Source organism: Candoia aspera, chromosome 11, assembly GCF_035149785.1.
Source record: "Candoia aspera isolate rCanAsp1 chromosome 11, rCanAsp1.hap2, whole genome shotgun sequence".
Taxonomy (NCBI): Eukaryota; Metazoa; Chordata; class Lepidosauria; order Squamata; family Boidae; genus Candoia; species Candoia aspera.
In genome coordinates this window covers 22,894,546-22,907,538 of record NC_086163.1, presented here as the reverse complement: position 1 = coordinate 22,907,538, position 12,993 = coordinate 22,894,546, and the positions used below count along the sequence as shown (strand labels likewise).

General features: G+C 41.5%; 1 long non-coding RNA gene across 2 annotated transcripts in view; it reads left to right on the top strand.

Annotated features, from left to right (window-relative positions):
* LOC134503877 (uncharacterized) overlaps positions 1–11,399 on the top strand; it is a 47,211-nt gene extending 35,812 nt beyond the window's left edge. For both annotated transcript variants that reach the window (XR_010068601.1, XR_010068602.1), the window contains exons 2-3: positions 9,166–9,325; positions 11,360–11,399. This is a non-coding gene — a long non-coding RNA (uncharacterized LOC134503877). The remainder of the gene's footprint in view (positions 1–9,165; positions 9,326–11,359) is intronic.
* The last annotated feature ends 1,594 nt before the right edge of the window (positions 11,400–12,993 follow it).

The following is a 12,993-nucleotide window of genomic DNA, read 5'->3' as shown; positions in this document are numbered from 1 at the left end:
AAGCTGGATGAACCCAAGCAGAGGGGACTTGATTAACATACAGTTTTGAACCAACCATGGGAAAACCAAATCGAGCACACTATGGTTTAGTGCCATATGTAAAGGGGTGGAATTGGAATCAGCAGATTCTTACAAATAGCTTTGACTCACATCCTTGTGAAAGAGTATCGCCCAAAAGGGAGGCTGACCTTATTTTCCCAGGGACAAGGAGTTGAGGAGAAAAGATTGGACTGGATAACATAGCCAGATGTTCTACCTTCTGAAGGATGTTGTAGCAGGAGAGCCGTGTTATTCTACAGTATGGCAGCAAAAAATCCTTTTCTGACTAACAGATTGAATTAAAAAGCATCTGCTCATGAAAACTTAGGCCTTTAAATGAAATGTGTTAGTGGAAAGGTGCTATGAGGCTCCTGATATTTGGCTTGCAGAGGATAATTCCCTATTGGAAAAGTCCCTTTACTTGAGAGGCAGTCTGAACCAAGCCCAGTACAAATAGAAAACACCTGGAACCTGAGATTCATTTTATTTTCACTTAATTTAAAGCCTTTATTTATATATTGCATTCCAAACTCAACAGAATCAGCATATCTACATTTTATGCCAATCGGCACCTTGGAGGCTGTTTGGGTATGCAAGGGGCCAATTTTTTAATTTCAGGGATTGCTCACCTGCTATTCGAAGCTTCTGGCTTAATTTCAGCAGTGGTCTGCAAAAGAGCAAGCTAGGCCTTTGATAAGAAGTATCTGTCCCTTCCCTGGTGCTTGAGGGGGAGAGAAGAGACTGGGATGGAAAGATAATAGCTATTTCCACCTGATTTGGACATTGGACCCACCCATCTGATCGCCACCAACCAACTGCCCTTGGCAGCAAAGAGTTTCCTGATTCTGCTATATTGAGAGGCAGAAAAAATACATCAAAATTCAAGTGAGATGGGAAGGGACACATATCTTTTCTTTGGAGACACCTACCAAGTGGCCTCACCTTCTCAGGGGTGGGGACTGACTCTTCTGTGACCTGAAGGCCATCACTTTATAGGGCAGTTTGATCTTGGGATGCTACAGGAGCTAGAAAACTGGTAATGTAGAGTTTTATCTTCCTCCTCCTGCTCACCTACCTCTTCTTTTTTCCTTTATTAAACTCAACAACCAGAGCTAAACTAGTTCTAGGACCATTTCGAGTACTACCTGAACACAACATCTAACTTTTCAAGTTAAAAACAATGAAGTATAATGTGGAAAAAATAAGGGTAAAGGATTGGGGAAGGAAATTAGATGGAAACAGATTATCTTAACCCAAATAACACAAATTGCTTAAAAAATCTTCTTTCTTCCTCTCTTCTGAACATTGGCACAGAGTGCTATTAGCCATTTAGAGATGCAAGTCAGATGTAAGATTTATTTTCCCAATATAAACTCTCTTTTCTGGATTTTGACTTTGTCTGTTTTAGAGGGTCCCCTTGTTTCCACATATACTTACCACCTTGCCCAACTTCCCCAGACCCCAGAATTGATAGCCTGCTGAGATTTGTCCCCTTGAATGAGATCTGAAGATCAAGGCAGGGAGAGAACATGTCAAAAAGCTACTTGAGATAGACAGTGCCTGTTGATGCAGCACTTATAGGAAAAAAAAGATGGCCATAAGAACAGATGCAACAATAGAGGAGAACAGCTCTGTGTTTCCAAGAGATAAGGATGGGGAGGGTGTCACTTATTTTCTCAACCCAAGAGCGACACCCCCACTTTCTTGGGGCAAGCATTAGCTGCCTGCCTACATGTCTTCAACTTCTCCCAGCTCTCCCTTGCATTTCCTCCTTCTCCTTATACAGACATTGTTCCCTTTCAGCAGCAAAAACACTGGTGACTTGAGGGGTCCATGACCTTTGGACTGCTAAACTCTCGCTAACTAAATAAAAGCAGCTCAAGAGAAAGCGAGGGAGCATAAATCAGGGGTATCTGACAGAGACCACCTGGTATATGCTTCCTTGCTGCAAGGAGGCACCAAACTGATCATTCTCAGCTGCTGATTTAGGAACACCACCTTGGAGATCTAGGGCAGGGGGAAGGGAAATACAATCCAGTAGGAATATCTCCTGCCCAACCCAACTGAAATTAATGGAGAAGGAGGTATGCTGGTCATAAGGACTCAAAGCAAAAGGCTTTTTTTTGACATGGAACAACTGTAAGAAGAAAGAAGACTTCAGGAAATGTTGCTGGCGCTCTAGGTAAAGGTAAAGGTTTCCCTTGACGTAAAGTCCAGTCGTGTCCGACTCTAGGGGGCGGTGCTCATCTCCGTTTCTAAGCCTTGGAGCCGGCGTTGTCATAGACACTTCCGGGTCATGTGGCCAGCATGACGACTCGGAACGCCGTTACCTTCCCGCCGAAGCGGTACCTATTGATCTACTCACATTTGCATGTTTTCGAACTGCTAGGTGAGCAGGAGCTGGGACGAGCAACGGGAGCTCACCCCGCCGTGCGGTTTCGAACCGCCGACCTTCCGATCGGCTACCTTCTCATAAAATTCTCAACTCTTCTTGAGAAGAACTCATTAAGTTCTCCACAGCCCAAGCAAGCTTGGAGATTGAATAGATGTGAAATTTGTGAATGGCTGTTTGTTGACCACTTGATTCTATACTCTGGAGCAGATGCCTTTGGAACCTGAGCATGTGATAGCCAATTTAGAGGGTGGGGTATGCAGCTTTGGTTCATTGTAGGAGATGGGCTATGGAAGTTAACTTTTTGTATGTTTTTAATGATCTTTTCTGGTGGCAAACTTAATGGAAAAGTACATGGAATAAATACAGCTCTGGCACATCTACAGTTTCCCATGAATTGAATCAAAGCCGTGAATACAAGTTGGTCTCACTGAATTTTCATGGTTTATTGCCATAATTAAGGCCAACTGTCTTCTCCCTTTTGGAACAGTTTTGGAATATGAGTATGTCTGTCTGTGTGTCCTTATAAGCTTACAATACAGAGTGCTTTAGTGATACCCACAATAGATTTATGAACCTATTGATGATATTTTAGGGGAGTCCTGATCTGACTCACTGATCAGTTTGAACTCAGTTAATAAAAAAATTAATTTAAGTACCTATTGCACAATTTCAGCAAAGATGACCATCTGGTCATTTATTTATTTAAGGTGCTTCAGTCATACGATACTAAGCTGCATACAGGATCCTAATAAAAAGAGACAACTTCTCTTCATATTTAATATATTTAGACAAAAAGTGAGCCAGTGTCAGCCTTGTGAGGCAGCTCAGACAAGACGCACATCCAGGAGTACTAGCTTTATCATGGTTGTAAGTTTACATTAACTGAATCTTTCAAGTCCGAAGGCACTTCCCCTCTTTCCCCCTCACCTTTAGAGTCCCAGAAACTAGGGAGGGTCCCTTCTGAGATATTTGCCACATCCCCATTCCTTCTGTGGGCTCAGCTACCACTTGTCTGACTGTTGCCTGGTCTGCAGCCTTCGCCCTGTCTCCCAAGGTCATTCCCACATACCATTATTGGCAGGATAGTCTGCAGGCACATAAAAATGGGCAGAGCATCAATTGTACCATCATGGGCACCATCTTGACTATTTTGACCATGTCCCGAGGATACCTCTGGGGTGAACACTTTCTCAATGGCAACACCAGCCATTTCTTGCAATGCCCAGCCCTGGTAAACAGCAAAAACTCCTTTTCAGTTTCATGCAGCTTCTTTCCCTGGCTTTCCCCACCAATTCTTTTCATGCCAATTTCACTTTTATTTATTTATTTTATTTATCAAGTTTTGCCACCATCCATCTCCCCGCAAGAGAGGGACTCTGGGCAGTTTACAATAAAGCTAAAAATTAAAATACAATAAAACCACATATAATACATAAATACAAATATAAATAGAAAATATAAGTATTGAATTTCCTATACAGTATCCTTGGAATGGGCAGCCCATTTATTAAAAGCCCCTGGCCATGAAAGGAAATTGGTTTGCGGGGTGGGGGAGCTCGTTGGTGAGCTGCAGAGAGCTGGATATAAGGATCTCATGATCACAGCTGAAAAATTAAAAATGAACCACAGAAACTCCTTCGTACCTAACCCAGCTCTCTCTTTTTTAAAAAATCCTTCTTGTTTTTTTAATTCCTTCTGACTGAGGCTTTTGAAATGGCATATATGGGTAAACCCTATTTTTGTGCTCACAGTAATCTTGCAGTGTAGGCTGGGAGATTGCTGAGACGTCAGCAGGAAAGAAAAAGCTATTCTGTTATGGCTGGTCCTGTGGTAACCATCCATCCCTCAATCTTCTGGCTACTGTGGGCTGGTGGAGGAAATGGATAATTGGCTCCGCCTCCTCCATTTAACTCCACCCACAGTCACTCTGATGCACCTGCCTCTGGGCAGGAGACCTCAACGTTTGTATAAAAACCCAAAGGAATTGCTGCTTACGCCCATGGTACAAGCCTACAGGAAACCATCGTGGTCTTCTTCCAGGGTCTGGAGATTAAGGAAGGAAAGGACCAATCCTGGGAAGGGAGAAGGATTTTGGTCTCATCTGCTCCGTGGTTGATTAGTTTGTGGTCTTACTCCAATACGTATCCTTAGGGAGAGCTTGAATCTGCATCCCTTTATATTCCCTGCGAGTTTTCATGCACAGGTCTAAAAACAGCTGCAAGGAAGGGTTTATGCATGCCGTTTGTTCTTGTTGGTATAGTTTATTACTGATTAACCATGAAGACATATCAGAGCACAGGATATAAAACATCAATAAGACCCAATGTAAAAATAAAATAAAAGAAGCAAATTAGATAAGAATAAGAACAAAAACACAAATCGTTTTTCTGAATCACCCCTACAGTTTACCCCAATCAGGTTCACATATGCAGAGCTCAGCTTTCGTTTTTGTTATTTCCTGCTGGACAGGCTGCTAGTGAGAAATTGTAATTGTTTAACATGCTTAGATTCGCTGGAGCTTAGAAGTTTTGCAGAGAAAAAAAGCAAAGAAAGAAAAATAATAAAAACGGTTTTCATTCATAAGCGAATTACCAGAAGCTGGCTGATGCTTCTGCAAAGCTAGCCCTTTTCCCGCCTATTCAAGCCCTTTTCTTCAGCGTAAACAGGACTAATCGCTTTATATCCTCTGTATATTGTTTCTTAATATGAATGAAGCGAAGCAGGCTAACTGGTAGTTCTTCAGATTATTGTCTAACGTAAACTTCGAATGGGCTTTGAAGGGTTTAAGCTTTGCAAGCTGAAAACAGAGCTGAGTAACAAAAACAAAAATCCATAGTGTTAATGTGGAGCGATAAATATTCACCCAGCATTAAGAAATTGGTATCTCTGTGACATGCAAATCTGAACTGACACATTGCTGTGTCTTTAAAGAAGAAGAAAGAAAGAAAGAAAGAAAGAAAGAAAGAGAAAGAAAGGAAAGAAAGAAAGAAAGAAAGAAGGAGCAATCAACATATGGTGGCTAAATGTTGAATAAGCGAACTCTGTTGTCCAAAAATAAATGAATCCTGCTGGGTTTTGCAGATTTTAAAATGCTGGGTATCTGCAATCAAACAGGGAACAGCACTGTAAGGAATATTTGGCTATTTTTTGTTCTGCCAAAAAACCAATGCAGCGAACATTTGTTTTTTATTTTCCTTTTATTAAATCACTCTTCAAAACCGCTTGCAAAGTTTAAGTTTATACAGTGACAATTAGTTTATGGTGTTTCTGAAGTGGATTTAGATTTGAGTGATAAAATTACAGGCCAAAATTACAACCATGGTGGAAAATACTGGTTTGTGTTTGGCTCTGTATACCACAACTGAAAGATCACCAGGCTTTGCCCATAAGCAGAAGGAAGTCACTATAACAGTATACGCATTTCCAAAATACAAGCTGGATTCCAGAACATGCCACAATAGATTTGTATAAAATGGGCAGGGAATAACTTCGCTTCCTTTCATTAATGGGGGAAAATAGATTTGTTCTCAAAACTGGCAGGTTAGGAGGAGGTAACTGAAGTCTAAATACGCAGGGTTCTTTGGATGGAAAAAAAAATATTAATGAGTGGATTTCTTAAAACAAGAAATCCTGGCTTTTTAATCCAGCCCCAAAGCTTCACCATAGTATGGAAATTGTGTATAAAGAAGGGTTCCTTTGAATGTTGGGGAATCATCCTGTAAAAGCTAAGCATTATGCATCCCACTGATATTAACTAAAGCAGGCTGCAGTGCAATTTTGACAGAATCTAGAAAGTGCAACAAGAGGGAGGTCGCACAACACGCTGTGCCCTGTTGCTTGCTTAGAACTGGTTTCACATCTTGTGTGCAGCCAACCCTCATGGCTTGTAAAATCATGGTTTATTGTGCCGTGCAAAACCAGGCAACTATGGTTAAGCCAGCTACGGCTTTGTGCAATGCATGGGGAGCTCAGCCTAACCGTTACAGAACTGAAACCAGCGTGACTCACAGATTCCATTCCTGAATCTGGCCAAGAGATTGAGTTTTCTGCTGAGTTTCCATTTTCAATTTCTCTCCCAAATCAAAGGAGAGCAGGTGGACTCTGGAGCCTGCTGAAGCCTGGCTGGTCTCACTATTGTTTGCTTTTAGAAGGGCAGCAAAGGTGATTTAATTTCAGATCCATTTAGGTATGGTGTGACAGCCAGCATTCCACTTCTTTGCAAATCTGGGAAGCTTCATTCATTGGAGTTCAGTATATTTTAACGCCCATGATTTGGAATGCAGGTCTGCAGCAGCTTTGTACAAAATAAATAGCGCATGGCACCTTTCCTCTTTTCAAATGCATCTCTTGCGATCGCTTCGCGAGAAATGAAAAGGAGAAGGGTGCCCCCTCCGTCTTCCTCTGAGACTGAAGGGCCAAAGGAAGGTGGTCTGCACCATTTCTTACTGTTGTACTTGCAGCACTGTCCCCCCATCGCCTCCACCCCCACCCCAACTTTTATTGGCTCCTGGAGAAGAGTTTCCATAAGGGACAGTCATTTCCTCTAGAGGCAAAAACTAAAGAATAAGAACTTCCCTGTGAGGTGGGGATGTTTGGACAAAGAGATGGGATTAAAGAGCTGGAGGCATTCAGAGTCTGCTCAGAACAGCATGCAGAGAGGTGCTGGAGCAGAGCACATTGGCATCTGTACTAGTAGCATACTTGGAGCCGGTTTACTTCCAGAACGCTTTGCAAACATCCGGACTGCTGCGTTCGGATACTGTGGGCGTCTCCGTGCTTGAGGAGTGGCCCGGCTTGTTGAGGAAACTTCTTAAGGACCTTAGAGACAGCGTGAGGTGAAGAAGCTGTACGTTGGGCAGGCTTGCGCTAATATTTGCCAATGGCCTTCTTTTCCAAGAATCTGTCTTTTTTGAAATCTAGACACAGTTATTAGGGTTGAAATGTAGTTATTAGAGGATCTGTAACTGGCTGCTTTGGGAAGCTGTGAGATCTTTCACCGTGGAGGCTTTTAAAGAGTGGGGTGGGTAGGAGGGGGGGAGGAGGCTGGATAAACATCTGCCAAGGATGATTTACAACTACAAAACCCTGAAAAAGGCCACAGTGTGCGGAGATGCCTGGGAGATTGCTGTACCTAGTTTTCTGAGGAGAACTTGGAATGGGAACCCAAATCCCATGTGGTGATGCTGTGATGGTGCCAAATGGAAGAGGCAGTTTTTATCCCCAAGCAGGGAGCACCAATATTTAGCAAGGCGGTTCATTCTCCCAACCACTGTGACCAGCTACAATCCCCAGCGTTGCAGAGATGCTCAAGACCGAACCTTATTTGCATTCAGCCTCATTTGCATTCAGCCTTATTTGCATTCAGAGCTTCAGCAGCCACAAGGCTTGTGGTACCAGAAGGACTTACAGATTTATCATCTCACAAGCAATTTGGCACAATATGATTGCAGGGCCTAATAAGGCTCCTTCTCACATTAGGAATTGCCAGTGTTGGACTGCTGTGCTTTTCTGTATAAAGAGAGTGGCAATTAGCACAAAATATACTGCAATAGAAGGGAATCTCTGTAGCTCCAGATTGAACTCTGGAGTCCTTGGTGCTCTCTGAGCTTGGTTGTCGACTTGTGGACATTTCATTACCCAACCAGGTAATGTCATGATGATGTTTGATGCTTCCCACCAAAGTTGCGTTACACTGATTAACTGTTTTGTGGCTAGCCACTTTTCATAGGTGAACACCAGTGTCTGCCCCTCCTGAATCTGATTTCCCTCTAACTTCATTTCTTATTATCCTCCAGAACCCATTCCCAACTATCAATGTGTGTTTACTCCTTTCTCAGGACAATATTTCATGCATCTGAAAAATGGGCTGCATTCTATAAAAGGTTACACTTACTAAATGCAGTTGTGTTTAAAATGCCAATAACATGTTGGTTCAGCTGTCACAGACTATAGTAGTGCGATAACCCTTCTAGAACCCCTCAGAACACTTATGCATATGGAAAAGATGACAAGGCCTACCTCATGGTGGTGATGTGAGTGAAAATTGAAAAACCACAAGGGACCCCTTTGAGTTCTCCCAACAAATGATAAGCTGGACAATTAAAGAAATCCTTTTTTATAGGACTCCTGATTAAAATGTAGAATTTGCAACCTCAGTTTGCAATCACCACCACTGAATTTGTCAAGAAAGGGGCATTTCAGTAACTCACAAAGGATAAGATTGTTGACAGCAATTATAACACATAATATAATGGTGGAATCTTTCTATCCTGCGAAGAGTAGTTTTGAAAGTCACATCCTGCTGGCCACTGTTGGAGACTGAAGGCTAGGTGAACAGATCCTAGGATCACCTCCAGTAGGATCTTTTTATGGCTTTTTCAGGATTGCTTCCAGGCACAACAGCTGGAAAAAGAACTGGTTGCAAAACATCAAAATTGTACTGTTCTTTCAGGGATTACCATCTGAATTAAAATATTTGCTTTTAACAAGCAAGACACACCATTTACTTACAGCATGTACCTCATACAAAATTTCCAGGACTGTCACAATGAAAATAATACATTTAGATAATATTAGAAGGGAATTAGATTACTAAATTCAACCTTTTAAAACAAAGATAAGGACCCCCAGCAAATGAAACTGTTCTTACTTTTCCTTTTAGTTCCCCAATACTGTTTGATCTGAATATTCTTGAGATGCAATCTCATATTGTTTATGTATATTTTTTCCAGAAGGAGGCATCTCATTTTCATGGGAAGCATCTTCTAATATCACCACTTCAGCATTTCTGTTCCAAAGGCGCCCAATTTGCAGCCCTCTGGGGTTATTTGAGTCATTCCAACTATGGAAGAAAAGTATGGAAGAAATTCACGTGTGATGGTCCACAGGTATGTTTGTTTTGAAGGATGCATGTCCATCTGTGTCTGCACTGTATCAGATGATCACTCCCAAAAGCTAGCTTTATACTGATTGCTAATTTGCAGAATGTTTATGCATTGAACTGAAGGAAGGCAAACCTAATGAGGTTGGGGCATAATTGCCGGAGAACCCATGATTGCGAGATGAAAACAATTTACTGAAGGTTGGGAAAAGGGTTTTCAGTGGCAGAAAGGTTGATGCCAAGCTGAAGCTGATGCTCTGGCTGGATTTAGATCCTCTTTCCCTTCTCAAATGCCATTGGGTAAGTCCATCAAGAACCAACTCATCTCAAAGTATCCCTCAGAAGACTTTGGTGACATGTTGAACAAATCACAGAAATCTAGCTTGTGTGTCAGACAAAAAGACCAAGACACATGAAATACTTTTGGACTACCTTAAGCCAAAGTCTCATATATTGCAAACCAGGTAGTAAATTGTAGTAGGTGGGATCTGATTGAGGTATCATGCACGATTAAATACTTGGACTTTTAAAATTCTCCATGCACAAAGTGCTAATGGTTGAGTTCATGGTCATCCTGGAGAAGGTCTATCTAAGTGGTTGCTAAAAGTCCACACTGATATGAGGGCACATAACCAATTTAGTTCATGCAACAGATTAAGATAGGCTGTGTTTATGTTGTGGCTGGTAGACCATAGTTTATGGCTTACTCTGTTGTATGAAACAGAAAATTGTGCTTTATTCAATAAACCATGCATAGACAAGTGTGTCTGGTGAATCATGTGCTAAAGTTGAATTGGGAATGGGTAGGTCAACTCCCCTAAATAAATGCCCTTGGTTTCTCTCTCTCTCTATCTTCTCAGCTTATTACATGGCAGGGTTGTTGTGGGAATGAAAGAACCATGGAGACAGTGTATTTTGATGTGAATTTTCCAGACGAAGGACAGGATCTATAGCTAAGAATAATAAATAAGCCTTCTCTTTCTTCATCTGCTGATGACTGTATTCCCTAAAGAATGATTTGTGCAATATTAAAACAACCTTTGGATGGCCAGAGCCAGAAGTGGGTGGAGATACCTATCTTCCACCTCATCCCATACTTCTTTCTGGCATCCTCAACTCTCTCTCCCATAGGAAGAGCAGGAAGAATCATATCGGTCTTACCAGAGATCTGGTTTAATCTCTTCCATAGGAGGGTTGAAATCCATCTCTGTGAAATTGGCTTGGAATCCTCATGGACTCCTTACTCCTTACTCTAGACAGGGATCAACCCGTTCATGACAACAAGACCTTTGTTTTTCTGTTTAATCTACAAGTGGATATGAACATCACTAAGAAATAAAGAAGGGACTGCTATTAATCATCATGGATGAGAAATGGGATTCCCCTAGGAGATATCCCTGAAATTCTACCTTCTGGGGACATCCAGGATTTGTGGGATTCCTCTTCTCTTTCTTCCCTACCAGTTGTCATCTTCGACCTCCCAGCGTCACATTTTGCTCTGAAGTTCAGGTCTTCCAAATCACCAGTCATTTGATTCTTTGAAGAAGAAACACCAAGCCTGAGATAATCCACGTTCTTGCCAGGTGGTTCCTCACTTTAGGGCCCCACCAACCCTTAATTTCTAGAACACTCCAAGAGTGAGATCATCCCTTGCTGTCTTTTATGTCCCATCTTTCATTTTCTACCCCTCTCTTGACCTTCCCACTTCATTATTCACATGGAGTCTCTACCGCCTTGAAGTCATAGGCCAAAGTGGAAAGTGTTGCAGGCCAGCTCTGCCAGTTATAATGTGGAGGTTTTGCAATGCTTTGAAAAGGACTGGTTGGCAGGGCTCGTATGTTCTCCTCTGGTGTTCTGGAGTTTTTTTTACATACATTTATTTTATTATTTCCTAAACTCATTCTGACCTCTGCCTCATCTTTTCCTTTCAGACTCACAAGGAAAGGAAAGGAAAGGAAAGGAAAGGAAAGGAAAGGAAAGGAAAGGAAAGGAAAGGAAAGGAAAGGAAAGGAAAGGAAAGGAAAGGAAAGGAAAGGAAAGGAAAGGAAAGGAAAGGAAAGAATAAAACTCACAAAAGATTCTTCTCCATCAAAATAAAGTAAAAATTGTTTTGTAAAGAAGAAGTAAATTACTTACCAAAACTTGAAAAAAACTTGGGAGGCATCATTGTACAATAAAACATGACGCAATAGGAATTGTATGACTTGAAGTCTAAACAGCTCTAAAGACAGGGCAAGTAATAGTTTGCCATTCTAACCAGCTACAGACAACAACTGATACCAGTTACAATAACTTGCAACCTCAACTTCAGGTTTTTCTTCTTTTGAAAGCTCCAAACAGTCTGAGCAGAAATTGGAAAAGGTTGTTTGTGCTTGTGTGTGTGTGTATGTGTGAGCAAATCTTTTCTCTCTTGTACATTTGGCTTAAATTCATAATCTCAGACTGCTTTTTCACTCATGGAGTTCAAGGGATGAGCATCTTTCCCCATTCCCATGGATGACATAAGAAGGATGGCCATGAACTACAGAAAGAGGACAGAAAAGTATTATTGCCCTCTCACCATCCTGCCCTTCTTATGCCGAGCTGTCACAAGACCTGCAGAATTTTGAGTCCTGAAAAAGAAACTGCAGCCAAAATATCATGGGATTGACACACAAATTAAGGCTCTCTTTAACTACACAATAGGGCTACAGTAACCCGCGGCCATTTGAAAGACATTGAATGATGATCCAAACAGCAGGTGGCACTGTGGCTAACCAAAATGTAATGGTGGTTTTTTGGGGGTGGGGTGGGGGGGAGTGTTTTAGAAGGATCAAATGTCTTAGAGAAGAGAAAAAAGAAATACTGCATTATTGCATGGAACAGCTTACGTTCTGTGGTCCTGCAGCTTAAATTTGTCATTCAGAAAACATTTTCTAATTGGAAATCATCAGTGTTTCAAGCTCTTGAATGTTCAACTTCTGAAATCTGAATTTTGGATTTCAGGATTCAGAAGTTGTTGGAGGGGGCTCTTGGGACCCAGGATGGTAGTTCAGTTACTATCAAAACACTTAAAATATAAAAATAGATTAAGCAAGATGTAGTTCAGATTCTGAACATTCCAAAAATGCCAAAATGTGAGCAACTTGAGAATGTTAAACTTGTACTCAAAACTAGCAGCTCAGGCATGGGATGAAAATTCAAGATCGTTGTGTCATTTTAGACTGCAGGGTTTCTCAACCCTGGCAACTTGAAGATGTGTGGACTTCAACTCCCAGAATTCCCCAGCCAGCATGGAGTTGAAGTCCACACATCTTCAAGTTGCCAGGGTTGAGAAACCCTGCTTTAGAGACTGAAGGACAGCATTCTTTCTGAAGCCCTCCTTAATCCAAAGAACTCTAAGGAGAAAGAGTAAAGGCCTAGGAAGCATCCTATCTATAATAATTATTTATTAGTAAAAAATATTTATATTCTGCCTTCATACAATTTGCTGTAAGCAGTCTACAGATCTATATTTATAGATCAACGTAATCAAATTAGGCTGTTCCCCACTATGGCTACTCTGCATCACCATGTAAATGGCAGTACATCATGGAGAAGTCTAGATTCAAAAATTCCTCCATCACTTGGTTTCTATATATATTGTGTGTGTAAGTCTAGGACATGCAACCCACATATAACAATTCAGATGTGGTGTAGT